Genomic DNA, 15,310 nt, shown 5'->3' with positions numbered 1-15,310 from the left:
TTTTTCTGTCCCAGTTTCCCCAATTTGGTTTGCTCCCTGCCTGCTGGAGAAGCAGGAGAAATTGAAGAAGGGAGTTCCCTGGCGGTCCAGTGACTGGGACTCCACGCTTCCACTGCAGCTGGCACAAGTTCAGTCCCTGGTCAGGAGACTAAGATCCTCTGGGGCATGGCCACACATATATACACACACAAATTGAGGAAGTGTGCCATAGTGTTTAAAAGGTTAGAGGGAACTGGAACCTGCTTGCTCTGTGCGAGGCGTCCGCACCTAAACAGTCCTCTAACCCTGACAACTTCCACCCCGAGGTCCCAAGGCTGGGAACCAAGGATGCCTCCCCCCAGGTCTTGACTGCAGATCCTGAGCTCTTCCCTCTATATCCCGTGAGCTGCAGAAGAGCATGGCTTCAGAAGTTCAGCCCTTGTGTGCACAGACTTCAGGGCCAGGACTTGCAGAAGAAGATGCACATTCTTTAGAAGCCATGGAAATCCCTGACGGTTCCCCACGTTCCCTTTATCCATTCACAGTGACAGCTGGAACCCGGGCCCCAGTGTGCATCACAGTGACAGAGCTCAGGGCTCCCTGGAAGGAGCAGCCCACTTGGCCTTTTTATTATCATTATTATTATTATTATTATTATTACTGGGGAGAGTACACATGTCTCTCAGGAGCTGGGAATGTGTTCTTCTCTCATTTCATTTCAGACACTTAATGAAAGGTGCTTTGCATAAAAAGCACTGTTTAGTCTCCGTGAGTGAAATGTGATGACATTCAGAGGCCGCTCACCAAAGATTTTACATTCTTAGTCTAGGAGATGGACTTGTCTGTGGAAAGACAAGTAAGTGACTAATGGACAGCTGGGGAAGTGCTGGGCCAGAGGGGAGGCTGGATGAGGCAGCTTCGTGTGAGGGGGTGTTGGAAGTGGGGTGGGGGGACTGCTGCCGAGGGGAAGCACCGAGGAGCAACTCGCGGCCCGGATGTGGTGGGAGAAGAGGCCAGAAAGGCATGGGGGCCCATTGCAGGGGCCAGGAGCAGTGGGAGCCCTGGGAGGATTTTGTGAAGAGAAAGGGTTTATCTGAATGACTGGTGACGGAAGGAGGGTCAGCCTGGCAAGTGGGAGAATCTGAGAGCATGTGGAGGCCGGGACCCTGAAAGGCAGGGCCCCCGGGGTAGGGAACACGGGAGCCCCAGTTCCTGCTGACCCATCACAGCTAGAAGGCTGTGTGTGTGAGGTGAAGGGCAGCAGGGAGAGGACTTGGGGACAAGAGGAAGAGGCTGTTGCATCTTGTGGGAGAGCAGTTTACTTAACTAGAAAGTCTTTCCAGCTGACATCTTGCCCACAGGTGTCTCAGCCACTAAATGGGTCACAAGCTTCTGTCCCCACCAAGGCCCTCCTACCCAGCTGTCAGGAAGGCAGAAACCTGGCAAGGGGCACTGGATGCCCCTTGAGACTGTAGGCTCAGCCTTGACGGAAGCGCTTATAGAGACAGAGACACTTAACATGGTCCTTGAGGAATGGGTAGGCTTTCCTGAGAGAACGAGGTAGTCAGCAGAGAGGGACAGGGCTTTTAGGGAACAGCGAGCTGGTGTTCTGGGACAGCCACAGAGGGGGCTGGTTAGTGGCTGGACCCAGCCTGTGTGGGTCTGGAATGTTAACCTTATTGTCAGAACATGGTTGCGAGATACCGAACCCTTAACACAGAGCCATCATAATTAAATGGAATTTGTTGGTTCCATAACTGAAAGGTGACTTGGCTGGATGACTAGGTGGCTGGTGACTGTGTGTGTATTAGTCGCTCAGTCGTGTCCAACTCTGCAACCCCATAGACTGTAGTCTGCCAGGGATCCTCCAGACAAGAGTACTGGAGTGGGTTGCCATTTCCTTCTCCAGGGTATCTTCCCGACCCAGGGATTGAACCTGGGTCTCCTGCACTGCAGGCGGGTTCTTTACCATCTGAGCCAGTAGGGCTGGTGGCGAGGGGACTCAGACAATGACGTGGAAGTGTGATTGCTCTCCATGCCTCTGCTCCATGCTCAGGCAGTCTCCCTCCAACGACAGTGAAGACGGCAGCCGCAGGTGCACACTAACCTCGTTTAAAGACCAGGATGAGTCTCTCTTGCCCATCTGAGATCATGGCCCTTCCCCTCCAGTGTGGCTGAGGGTTTGGAGCTCTATCCTATGGTCAGATGGGGATGGTGACATTTGGGATCTTGGGTTCAGCAATGGCACCAGTGTTGGTTGGCATGTATGAGGCCTACACCAGTGAAGAGACCCTTGCTGGCACCGGCCTACACAATGGAGATGAAATGCCTGGAATCGCCCCCGCCCCCTGGCCTCCAGCCCTCCTGACTGCGAGGACACTGCGACATGTGGCCACCGGCCAGCTCTGCTCTCTTGCAGAAGTTCTGTGCGTCCCATCTTCAAACAGGGCTGAGCCTTGAAATCAGGCTGGCCCACACTCAAACAGGGAAACGGCCTGGATCACCCTGGCTCTGTTCTCAGGAAGTTAACTTTTCCTTCTCTCTGATGCTCTGCCCTGTTCTTACAGCTCCACTCCTGGGTCCACCTGGCTTCTGACTTTCCCAGCTTTGTTCTTGTCTACTTTGAGCTCAGTGCTCTGCTTGAGTAGTGCCTGGCACCCCTGAAGACACACACCGCCTGCGTGCATCCAGCTGTTTGGGGGAACCACCTACCTCACCCCAGTCCCACCCCAGTGGGATGGGGAGGGAGCAGGCTCCAGGGCACAGGCAGGGAGCTGACACCATGTACCACCAGGTTGCATGCATTTCTGCATAAATAACTCAGAGGTCCTGAAATGCCATTCTGAAGGAATGATGCCTTCTTTGACACATGTTCAACGCATGTCTGTACGATGGGTTTCCATCCCCTAACCTGGGACCTACATACTTCAGAAAGATGATGAGAAACTGGAGAGTCAAGGTAAGCATCCTAGATGGATGAAAAGCGGAGAAAAATAAACAGCTCCAGACAAAAGGATGCAATAACAATCTGCAGCCTGCGAGGAGACAGTCACCAACGAGATGCGTGCCCTTTGGTCTGCAGCCTGCGAGGAGACAGTCACCAACGAGATGCGTGCCCTTTGGGACTTTCTCGGCAGTCCAGTGGTTAAGGCTTTGCCTTCTACTGCAGGGGGCGCAGGTTCCATCCCTGGTCAGGGAACTGAGACCCACATGCCACATCTTGTAGGCAATTAAAAAAAAAAAAAAAAGATGTGGGACCTTAAAAGGGTTTCCCTGGTGGCTCAGACAGTTTAAGAATCTGTTTGCAGTGCCAGAGACCTGGGGTTTGATCCCTCGGTCAGGAAGATCCCCTGGAGGCGGGAAAGGCAACCCACACGAGTATTCTTGCCTGGAGAAGTCCATGGACAGCCTGGTGGGCTACAGTCCATGGGGTTGCACAGAGTCAGCACTGCCTTCTGGGACTCAGTTTCCTTATCTGTAAATGAGGAGCAGAACTGAATAACTTTAATGTTCTTGTCATCCTAATCTCCAGCTTCCTCAGAAGGAGGTGCCACCTTCTATATCCACTCTGGGGGGAATCAAGACAGAATGGCTTTGAATGTACTTTTAAAAAAGTATGTACATTTTAAAAATGTACATTAAAAAAAAAACCTCTGTTTTGAAAAAAAAATGTGCACTTGCTGAAAAGTTGCAAGGGTGGGACAAGGAATTCCCATATACCTTTCAGCTAGATGTACCAAATGGCAACATTCTTGTCATATTTAATTTTTATTAAGATAAAATTAACACACCTGACTTCCCAGGTGGCCCAGTGATAAAGAATCCACCTGCCAATGCAGGAGATGCAAGAGACGTGGGTTCAATCCCTGGGTCGGAGAGATCCCCTGGAGAAGGGGATGGCAACCCACTCCAGTATTCTTGCCTGGAGAATCCCATGGACAGAGGAGCCTGGCAGGCTACAGTCGGTGGAGTCCCAAAGAGTCGGACATGACTGAAGTGACTGAACAGCAACATAATTCACGTACCGTGAAATGCACCCTCGTGAAGTACAATTCAGTACTTTTTAATATATTCACAAGGTTATGCAATCATCACCACTAATTCCAGAACATTTTTGTCACCCCCCAAAGAAACCTGTGGCTATCAGCAGTCACTTCCCATTCCTGTCCCTGCCCCAGCCCTTTACAACCGCTAATCTATTTTCTGTCTCAATGGATTTCTCTGTTCTGGACATTTAGTGTAAATGGGCTATGTGTCCTTCTGTATCTGGTCGGGAAGATCCCCTGGAGAAGGAAATGGCAACGCACTCCAGTATGCTTGTCTGGAAAATCCCATGGGTGGAGGGACCTGGCAGGCTACAGCCCATGGGGTTGCAAAGAGTTGGACACGACTGAGCAACTTCACTCACTCACTCTATCACTTAGCATAGTGTTTTCAAGGCTCATCCATGTTGTAACATATGGCACTCCTTCACTGATTTGTGTGGCGAGTATTCCACCATAGTTACTTACCACACTTGGCTTATCCATCAGTCAGGCAAGGGACCCAGGTTTCTGATTTTGGCTACTGTAGATAGTGCTGCCATGAACATTTCTGTCCAGGCCTTGCTGTGAGCATGTTCTCAGCCCTCCTTTATGCATGCCTAGGAGAGGAACTGCTGGGTCACGCTGACTCTCCTGCTGAAGACTTTGAGGAACTGCCAGGCTGTTTTCTAAAGTAGCCACACCATTTCATGTTCCTATCAGCAACATATGAAGTTTCTAATGTCTCCACATTCTCGCCAACACTTGTTTTTCCTTCTTCATGTTGAAACCTCTTTTCTGATATTATCTAAGTTGAAAAAATGACTCAAAATTCAAATTGGTCATGCAAGAAAGGAATTTACTGGCTGAGGACCAGGAAAGTCAAGTAATGCAGTGAATTTGGGGCTCCATGGGGGCTCTCTGGACCACCTCTCTCCGTCTCGGCCCCACTCATTTCCCAGCCAGGCTTTTCCCTGATGGTGATACAGGGACCGGCTAGCTTCAGGCTTTCCTCCGAGCACCAAGTCCAGCTGAAGACACAGCGAGCTTTTCTTTCCTGCCGTTTACAAATGTCTCAGGGTTCACGCTTCAGGACCCAGGGTTCACACTCCTGGCCAGGAGGATTGGATGCCCTGACTGGCTTGGTCGAGGCTCACTCGTCAAGCCCTGATGCTGGGAATAGGATCGTATGAATGAAGGGAAGGAGGGGTAGGGAGGGGTGGTTCCATGAAAAGGAAACCAAAGTATCTCACTAAGAGAAGGTGGGATGGAGGCTGAGCAGCTGAGACACAGTGGTTCCCAAAAATGGAGAGGATGCTGAACTGGTGATCTGCATGCTGAACTTTCCCTCCCCTGTAGGGTCAGGCTCCATTCCTCAGCACCCCTGTCCAAAGTCCCCCTGAGCACCCTCATGACATGGCCTCCTCATTGTTTGTTTCCGTGTCTGCCTCAAGCTTTTCACCTTATTCATCTTTGTTTCCCCAGCTAACCTCGAGCGTCTTCTCTGAGATCTCAGCTGGGAAGGGAAGGGAAACCCAAGTGATGGAAGGTCATTCTAGAGTCACAACAAAACAGTGCAGTGGGAATTCAGAGAAGGGCAAGATGATGGGGTCAGGAAAGCTGTACTAAGGTGTCTCTGCGGGTCTAAGAAATGAAGGAGTGGCCGACAAAGGCCAAAATATCTCCTTTATTACTGGTAGAGAGGCTGAGTTGGAGGATATGGTTTTAGGTTTGTTTGCTAAGTGGGCTGTTACTACAGATCCCGTAATGAGGCTGACTGACCCACTCAGTCAGGGCAGCAGGAGACCAAGAGAAAGCCTGCCCTGGCCCTTGAGCTCTGGAGGGTAGAGCCTCATCAGCAAGAGCAGTGGGGTTCTGTACAGTGCAGGCAGCTCACTTCCAAGACGAAGGAGGGGTGGGCTGCCCGATGCATGCCCAGTGCCCCTCTTTACCCCATACCTCCACCACAACAGGCAGCTTTACGGACTTTGAAAATTTGTCATTATTTTCTTTGGCTGTGCTGTGCAGCATGTGGGATCTTAGTTCCTTGACTAGGGATCAAACTCAACCCCCTGCATTGGAAGCTCAGAGTCTTAACTACTGGGCTGCCAGGGAAGTCCTCAGAATGGTCATCTTTTACTTTCATTGAAAGTAAATAAAGGGGTAGAGACAGGACAGGAATATGACCCCTAGTAGAGTTCCTTGCACATGGAAATAAACAGGTAAGTTTTCCTAAGGTGGAAATGGCCTTATGGAAGGTGGTATTTAAGATGGTCTACTGGGTTTGTGAAAAGGAAGTAAAAAGCCTCTTGCTGAAAGTGAAAGTGGAGAGTGGAAAAGTTGGCTTAAAGCTCAACATTCAGAAAACGAAGATCATGGCATCCGGTCCCATCACTTCACAGGAAATAGATGGGGAAACAGTGGAAACAGTGTCAGACTTTATTTTTTGGGGCTCCAAAATCACTGCAGATGGTGACTGCAGCCATGAAATTAAAAGATGCTTACTCCTTAGAAGAAAAGTTATGACCAACCTAGACAGCATATTCAAAAGCAGAGACATTACTTTGCCAACTAAGGTCTGTCTAGTCAAGGCTATGGTTTTTCCTGTGATCATGTATGGATGTGAGAGTTGGACTGTGAAGAAGGCTGAGCGCCGAAGAATTGATGCTTTTGAACTGTGGTGTTGGAGAAGACTCTTGAGAGTCCCTTGGACTGCAAGGAGATCCAGCCAGTCCATTCTGAAGATCAACCCTGGGATTTCTTTGGCAGGAATGATGCTCAAGCTGAAACTCCAGTACTTTGGCCACCTCATGCGAAGAGTTGACTCATTGAAAAAGACTCTGATGCTGGGAGGGATTGGGGGCAGGAGGAGAAGGGGACGACCGAGGATGAGATGGCTGGATGGCATCACTGACTCAATGGACGTGAGCCTGAGTGAACTCCGAGAGTTGGTGATGGACAGGGAAGCCTGGTGTGCTGCGATTCATGGGGTTGCAAAGAGTCGGACACGACTGAACGACTGAACTGAACTGAACTGAACTGAACCGGGTTCCGAGCAGGAGGCATTGAAGAGGCTTCAGGCCAGCACTCTTAGATGCAGTTTCTTTCTGTCTTTCACATTTATCTATTTGGTTGCACCAGGCCCCCGCTGCAGCACGCAGGATCTTTAGCTGTGGTGTGCAAACTCTCAGTTGCAGCATGTGGGCTCTAGTTCCCCGACCAGGGATCAAACCCTGGGCCCCCTGCACTGGGAGGGGGAAATCTTAGCCAGTGGACCACCAGGGAAGTTAAGATGCAGTTTCTAGTCACCTCTCTGTCTCATGGTCCTAAATGACTGCTCTCCTGCTGGCCTTCCAGCTGGGCTACTCAGGTCTTGACTTGCTTGCACACGGTTGTGCATCTCTGGTCCTATCCCAGCCCTACACTGCAATGAGCAGTCTGTTCCCAGGTGCAGCGGCGCCGGTAGTTGGGTTTCTTCCCGCTGTGAACTGGGCCAGGCTGAAGATGAGGGCAACCTGGGCTGAGCCAGAAAAGCACGGGTTGCCAGGAGGGCAGGCAGCAGTAGGAGTCACGTGCCACTTCACTGCCTGGGCTCCAGGCCCTCCACTGTCCAGCTGGGAAAAGGGGAGCGATTCTTGCCTCCACGAGGCAGGGAGGGCTTGCTCCAAAGGAAGGCTTCCTGGAGGGTGCCTGAGCATGGTGCTCATCAGGGATTTTGATGTGCTTCTGGGACGAGTTGATCTGAGATGTCTTTGGTCTTAGAGTTCCATGTGCAGCCCCATCTTGATGACACAGAGAGATGCTTTCATGCACTGCTTTTAGGTTATGAATTAGGGGGAAATTGCCTGCCCTGAGAAGATTTCACATACTGATGAATAAGTGGGTGAATACTGTAAACACTCTCCATTCTAAACAATAGATGAATAGAGCTTTGGGTCACACACCATTTTGAAGGGAAAGAAGGTAATTACTGCTATCTTTTGGCCTGACAGTTGGAGCCCAGGGGTTGCATCAGATTCAAGCAAATTAATTTCCAAGTTCTTGGGGGAAAGGGACTAAAGCACAGGCATCAGAGCTAACCCTTGGAACTTCCCTGGTGGTCCAGTGGGTAAGACTCCGAGTTCCCAATGCAGGGGGCCCGGGCTCCATGCCTAGTCAGGGAACTAGATCCTATATGACACAATTAAGAGACCCCGCATGCTGCCGTGAAGACCGATGATCCTGCATGCTGCAACTGAGACCCGGCACAGCCTAAAAAAAAAGCTAACTCTATTTCAACAACCTCAGATATGCAGATGATATACCACTCTAACGGCAGAAAGCGAAGAGGAACTGAGAGCCTCTTGATGAGGGTGAGAGAGGAGAGTGAAAAATCTGGTTTAAAATTCAAGATTCAAAACTAAGATCCTGGCATCTGGTCCCATCACTGTATGGCAAACAGATGAGGGAAAAGTGACAGATTTTATTTTCTTGGGTTCCAAAATCACTGCAGAGGGTGACTGCAGCCATGAAATTAGAAGATGCTTGCTCCTTGCAAGAAAAGCTATGACAAACCTGGACAGTGTAGTAAAAAGCAGAGACATCACTTTGGGACAAAGGTCCTTCTAGTCAAAGCTATGGTTTTTCCAGTAATCACGTACAGATATGAGAGTTGGACCATAAAGAAGGCTGAGTGCCGAAGAAGTGATGCTTTCCAATTGTGGTGCTGGGAAAGACTCTTGAGAGTCCCCTGGACAGCAAGGAGATCAAACCAGTCCATCCTAAAGGAAATAAACCCTGAAATATTCATTGGAAGGACTGATGCTGAAGCTGAAGCTCCAATCCTTTGACTACCTGATGCGAAGAGCCGACTCATTGGAAATGACCCTGATGCTGGGAAAGATTGAGGGCAGGAGAAGGGGACGACAGTGGACGAGATGGTTGGATGGCATCACTGACTCAATGCACACGAGTTTGAGCAAAGCTCCAGGAGATGGTGAAGGACAGGGAAGCCTGGCGTGCTGCAGTCCGTGGGGTCGCAGAGAGTCAGACAAGACTTAGTGACTGAACAGCAACAACCCTAATCCACTTAGAGTGGGTCCATTAAACCTCCAGGAATGCCTGTCCTCAGGTGTAATGCCTAAAAACTGAATTCTACACACACCACCACTAAGCCAATAAATAGGTGCTTTCTGTCTCTCTGCCACATCCTGAAATTAGGATGATGCCGTTTAGGACCTGCAAACTGCAGGCCCTAAGGAAGCACAGAACAGGGGTAAGGGCGTGTGCTAAGGGACACCACGGAAGGACCGCTGGATGGGCGTTTCAGTGCCCCAGCCAGGCAGAGAGAGGGCCCACGGCCTAACTCCCCATACCAGCTCTCAGGACGTCCGTGCGTGGTGTGTGCTCAATCACCTGACTCTTTTGTGACCCACGGACTGTAGCCCACCAGGCTCCTCTGCCCACGGGATTTCCCAGCAAGAGTACTGGAGTGGGTTGCCATCACTTTCTCCAGGGGATCTTCCTGACCTAGGGATTGAACCCGCATCTCCTGCATTGGCAGGCGGATTCTTTTACCACTTAGCCACCGAGGAAGCCCGCTCTCTGAAGAGGTGTACTCTACTGAGCTCCATGACGGAGCCTGATTCAGGCAGGGGTCCCTGGGCAGTAGGCTTGGAGACAGAGACTAGCATGTGGATTGGGAGTTTCACACCTACGGAGGAAGGGGAGGAAGCAGCTTTTGTCAGATGGAGGTGGGCTCTAACAAAGACCTTAGCTGACCACAGAGTTCTGAAGCTGGGATCACCTTTTTTTTTTCTTTTTGGCCACACCCACAGCTTGTAGGATCTTAGTTCTTTGACCCAAGGATCAAACCTGTGACCCCTGCAATAGAAGTGTGGATTCTTAACCACTGGACCTCCAGGGGAGTCCTGGGATGGCTTTTTGAGTTGTCCTGAGTTGGGGTGAGGGGCGCAGGCCTTTATATTCCAGCTTCAGCCAGTCATTGGATGCATGCTATCCCCAGGGTGGAGGGTGTGACTTTGGGTGAAGTTCTGCTTTCACTTGAGGGGAATTCCTGGAGAGGGCTGATAAGTGGGGGCTAGAAGCCAGCCCCTTCTCAGCAGCAAGCGGCAGAAGACCTTCCACCATGAAGGACAACCGGGTCGTGCGTCCTCGCGTCTGCTGCTCTTCACGCCTCTCAGGCCCAATTTGTGTAAGTTCTGGGAGCAGAAACGGATGGTTAATGGGACAAACCACAGGCCTGCAGCTGGGCTTGAGGCCCCAACTGATACTCATCGTCTCCCTCCCCTACTCCCCATTTCCTATTCTTCTCAGTGGCAGGAAGCACCTCTGCTGAGCTCCTGGTCACCATGCCCTTTCTAGGTCACGGCTGCTGCACTTGCCTATGTGGCATTGCTGTCAGGATGGCGACTACTGCTTCTTGCCTGCTGGTCCTTTGGCTCAAAGTGCCTGGTGCCAACTGTGAATGAGTTCCATGGGACTTTTGCTGTATCTCCTGATGGAAATACTTCCTCTTTGGGAAAGAGGACCTCAAAATCCTCAAAGTTCAGAGTTCTGCTGACATAAATACCCGAGTGGAATAATGGGCTTAATGGGAAATGGAGCCACTCCTGCTTCGACCCCTTGGCTCCTGAGCCTCTCTATCCTTCCTGTTGGGACACAGCGCCGTACTGAGTGACCGATAGAGTGCCAGCTGTGTCCTGGAAGGCGCTGCCCCACCCTTAGTTGGCAGCATCCCTGCGCTGGCACCCAGCTGTGCCCTCACAGGCTACGCCCTCTCTCTGTTCAGGCTGGTGTCTTTTGGGTGGTACAGAATGCGGCAGGGCCAGTGGATCCCATGGCGGCGTGTGACTGTCACACGCCTCCTTGGCTGTGCAGTGGGTCCTTTGGTCTGGATTCGATGATATGTGGGACCCTGTGACAATGTGTCAGACACTCAGTAAACACTCAAGACAGCGGTGCTGGCTGAGACCTGGCAGGCAAAGAAAGGCCGACCATACCCAGAACACAGCAACTCCAATCAAAATGAATCGCGGCCCGTTCCCAGGATGGAAGTTATCTATTGTAGTCGACTTGGCATCAAGCAGCTGACTGTGCTCTAGGAGGAATGCCGATTCTAGGGGCTCACCATTGACTTCGTTGCTGGTAGACTGGACGTTCAGCAATGGCAGGAACTTCAGCAGCCTTTGTGAGTGGGAGCCCGTGTTCTTGGGTCCACGTGTTGCTCCCATCCCTGCCACTGTGGCTACTCCATTCATTGCCAGTATGAGGTGGTCACGGCATCTGGCTGATCTCGATCAGTGAGTCATTCTTTCTATTTGGTTATTTACTGCCTCTTGCACGGTAGGTGCCCTCTGGTGGGCATCTGCTGACTTCTTGCCCTAACACATAATCCGTCCACATACCTGTATCCAACACCTTCTTGTCCTTGGTCTTCTTTCTCCTCCTGGGCTCCTGTGCAACCAGCCAAGCCACGCTAGTACCATCAGTTCAGTTCAGTCGCTTGGTCCTGTCCACTCTGCGACCCCATGGACTACACAGCATGCCAGGCTTCCCTGTCCTTCACCCACTCCCGGAGCTTACTCAAACTCATGTCCATCGAGTTGGTGATGCTATCCAACCATCTCATCCTCTGTTGTCCCGTTCTCCCCCTGCCTTCAATCTTTTCCAGCTTTAGGAGCTTTTCCAATGAGTCAGTTCTTCACATCAGATGGCCAAAAGTACTGGAGCTTCAGCTTCAACATCAGTCCTTCCAATGAATATTCAGGACTGATTTCCTTTAGGATTGACTGGTTTGATCTCCTTGCAGTCCAAGGGACTCTCAAGAGTCTTCTCCAACACCACAGTTCAAAAGCATCAATTCTTTGGTTCTCAGCTTTCTTTATAGTCCAGCTCTAACATACATACATGACCACTGGAAAAACCATAGCTTTGACTAGACGGACCTCCATTGGCAAAGCAATGTCTCTGGTTTTTAATATGCTGTCTAGGTTGGTCATAGCTTTTCTTCCAAGGAGCAAGCGTCTTTTAATTTCACGGCTGCAGTCACCATCTGCAGTGATTTTGGAGCCCAAGAAAATAAAGTCTGTCAGTTTCCATTGTTTCCCCATCTATTTGCCATGATCTTCATTTTTTGAATGTTGAATTTAAAGAGCCAGCTTTTTCACTCTCCTCTTTCACTTTCATCAAGAGGCTCTTTAGTTCCTCTTTGCTTTCTGACATTAGGGTGGTGTCATCTGCATAGCTGAGGTTATTGCTAGTGCCTTAAGTCCATATATATTCCAACCTTGCCTACATTTCTGTTTACACCAAGTGTGAGAGGAATTATTCACTGGGACAATTTCCCTTGGCACCATCTTTCAAGATCACCCTAGGGTGGGGCTGTAGTGCAGCTGCAGTTCTTTTTCAGCTTGCACCCACACACCACTTTGACCTATAAGCAAATCAAGCTTTTTTTTTCCGCATCAAGTGGCATGTGGAACTTCTGGGACCAGGGGGTCAAACCTGCGCTCCTTGCAGTGGAAGCACTGAGCCTTAGCCCCTGTACTACCTAGAGAAGCCCAAGCTTTGCTTTTTTTCCTCCTTGGTCAGATGGTCATAAAGAGACTCCACCTTCTACGCAACCATAGGCAGGGCTGAGGGAGAGGCATCAATGTGTATCAGGAAAGAGAATGTGTAGGTGAAAGGATGCTCACGTCCCAGACACCAGGCGAGTCCTCGGGATGGCCGCCAAGGGTGGGTTTTTGGCTTCATGCAGGCAAGAATTCAAGATCAAGTCATAGTAAAGTGAAAGCAGGTTTATTCAGCGAGATACTCCATAGACCAGAGGGTGGGCCATCTCAGGTGAGAGGCCCTGAAATATGGGGGGAGGGGTGGTTTTTATGGGCTGGGTAATTTCATAGGCTTAATGAGGTGGGAGGATTATTCCTACTATTTCTGGAGAGGGGCCCCAGAATTGGGTTACCACCCACTTTTTGGTCTTTTGTGCTGGGCCTAGGAACTGTAACGGCACTTGTGGGTGTGTCATTTAGCTAATGTATTCGGAGCGTACACTGAGGCTCAAGTGGAAGTCGACTTGTCTGCTGTGTTGGATCTTGTTAGTTCTAACCAGTTTATGTTGTGTCCTCAACGGCTATGTTACTCTTTGGAAGGTTGTGCCCTGTGTCTTCCTGTTTTCAGTGCCGAAATGCTAGGTGACACGGATGTCTAGGTCATCTGCTTGTGTGGCTTACTGTGCCCCTGGCCTCGCATCCCAATTCTGGATGCACCACTTACTATGGATTATTATGCCTACTCAGCTTTATGTTTTGGTGGGTCTAATAGGCAGAACCTAACTTATATAAGACAAGCTAATGATGAAGAATTTTGGATCAAGTCAAAAATATACCAAGGGAATATATTTTTTCAACGTTGCTCTGGGAATACACAAGCAAAACAAAGTTTGTTGATGGACTGGAAGAGAGGTTAGGCTAGAGAGTACTGTTAGGGTCTGAACAACAAAGTGGTAGAGAAAATGGTATAGAGAAATGGATTTTGAAACTTCTAAAGCTGAATGGATAGGTAGGTACAGCAATGGGGACAGCAAGCATGTTCATGTCGTCCTTTTGATGCCAAAATCTTGGCTCTCTGTGCACCAAGACCAAACAGAAATACAGAGAAAGAGTTACGGCGAGGAGAAAGGAAAAGTGGCTTTATTACTTTGCCAGGCAAAGGGGGAACGCAGTAGGCTAGCACTTCAAGAACTGTGCTCCCCTCCCTGGCCAACAGGGAGAGGCCATACAGTCAGGCCAAGTATGTGATAGGGATCAAAGCAGTAACAGTCTCCCATCCTTCCGGGAAGCTTCAAAAAGGGCGAGGTTGCTGACAAAATTAGGGTCTGTGCTAGGGAAGATTGAAGGCAAAAGGAGAAGAGGCTGGCAGAGCATGAGATGGTCAGATAGCATCCCTGACTCATTGGGCATGAATTTGGGCAAACTTGGGGAGATAGTGAAGGACAGGGAAGCCTGGCACGGTGCAGTCCACGTGGGGTTATAAAGAGTCGGACACGACTTAGCAACTGAACACAACACAAGGTCTGAGGTGGTCCAGTCTGCTAATCTTGGTGAATCTCTCTGGTCCCTTTAATTTTGCCCCAGGTCCTTTTGTGACTGCTCCTCCCTTGATTAGCAAGTCTTTTCCCCTTTGGAACTCAGAGAAGGTCCTGGAAGCTGAAGGCCAAAAAAGCCTACTCACCCGGGAGCCCCACAGGGTCCAGCTTGGCGTCACTTTCAAAAACAAACCACAGTTGCAAAAGGAAGGAGATGGGTGGTGTCTGGAAAAAGGAAGAGTTCAGGTCCCATTCTTCACAGTGATCTTGACGGTGTTTACATACTGAGCAGAAAGAGGCAACAAAGGGGAAAAATGGCTGGATCGGAGTGGCTCAGCTGGTGTTTCTGAGAACTCATTTTGGTAAACAGAAACAACCCCCCCCCCCCAAAAAAAAAACCCAAAAGAAAAAAGCAGAAGCCCTAAGCTCCTTTAAATCAAAGGAAGCCGGAGAGAAGGAAAATCCAGCTTTTCCCCTTCGTTGGACTGCACCCACAAGGCTTCTGTGCTTGCCCAGCTTCCAAACGGAAGAGCACGGAGTCAGCAACAGAGACATCATTGGTTTAATGGATGGGGGAGCTTACACAAGCAAGGTTCTGAAGCGACACCCCACACTGTGAAATGCAGTGCAGGCAGGACATGGTGGCAGGCTTTGCTGTTGAAGGGAAGGGGAGATGGCCAGGTGTAGGGGAACTGATTTCAGGTGGGCTCGTTAGTTACCAGGGAAAACAGCAAAAGGACATGCCCTTCACCACCCCTTTGATAAGCTATCACTAGCTGGGGCCTGGGGCAAGTACCTAGGAGGTGTGTAGGAAGGTCAATCATGTGAGTAGGGTGTAGGTCTCGCCGGGCATGCACAGAGAGGCAAACCACCATCCTGAGTGGCCTAACCATACACCCTCACATCCACTTCCAGCTATCCTACCACCAGTGAGAAAAGTTTGGTTCCACAAAGCATCAAATACCATTTTCTATTATATACCCATTTCTCCTTATTTCAACGGAAAATAAACATCAGTAACAATCCCCAGAGTAAAAGCAGACAGTCTGGATAGATCTAAATTTCAGCTCCCAGTAAAGCAATTTTTTTCTTTTTGGAGAAATATCTTTTATTAAGACCACATAAAACTGCTCATGTAGGTACATTAAGTGTGAAATTTCTAAATGCACTCAAATGCCTTGGAATGAGCAGTCTCTCACATGAAGACTTCCTTTTTTTTTTT

Source organism: Budorcas taxicolor, chromosome 11 (assembly GCF_023091745.1).
Source record: "Budorcas taxicolor isolate Tak-1 chromosome 11, Takin1.1, whole genome shotgun sequence".
NCBI lineage: Eukaryota > Metazoa > Chordata > Mammalia > Artiodactyla > Bovidae > Budorcas > Budorcas taxicolor.
The sequence above is the reverse complement of the archived record's forward strand: the minus strand, read 5'-3'. Positions refer to the sequence as shown.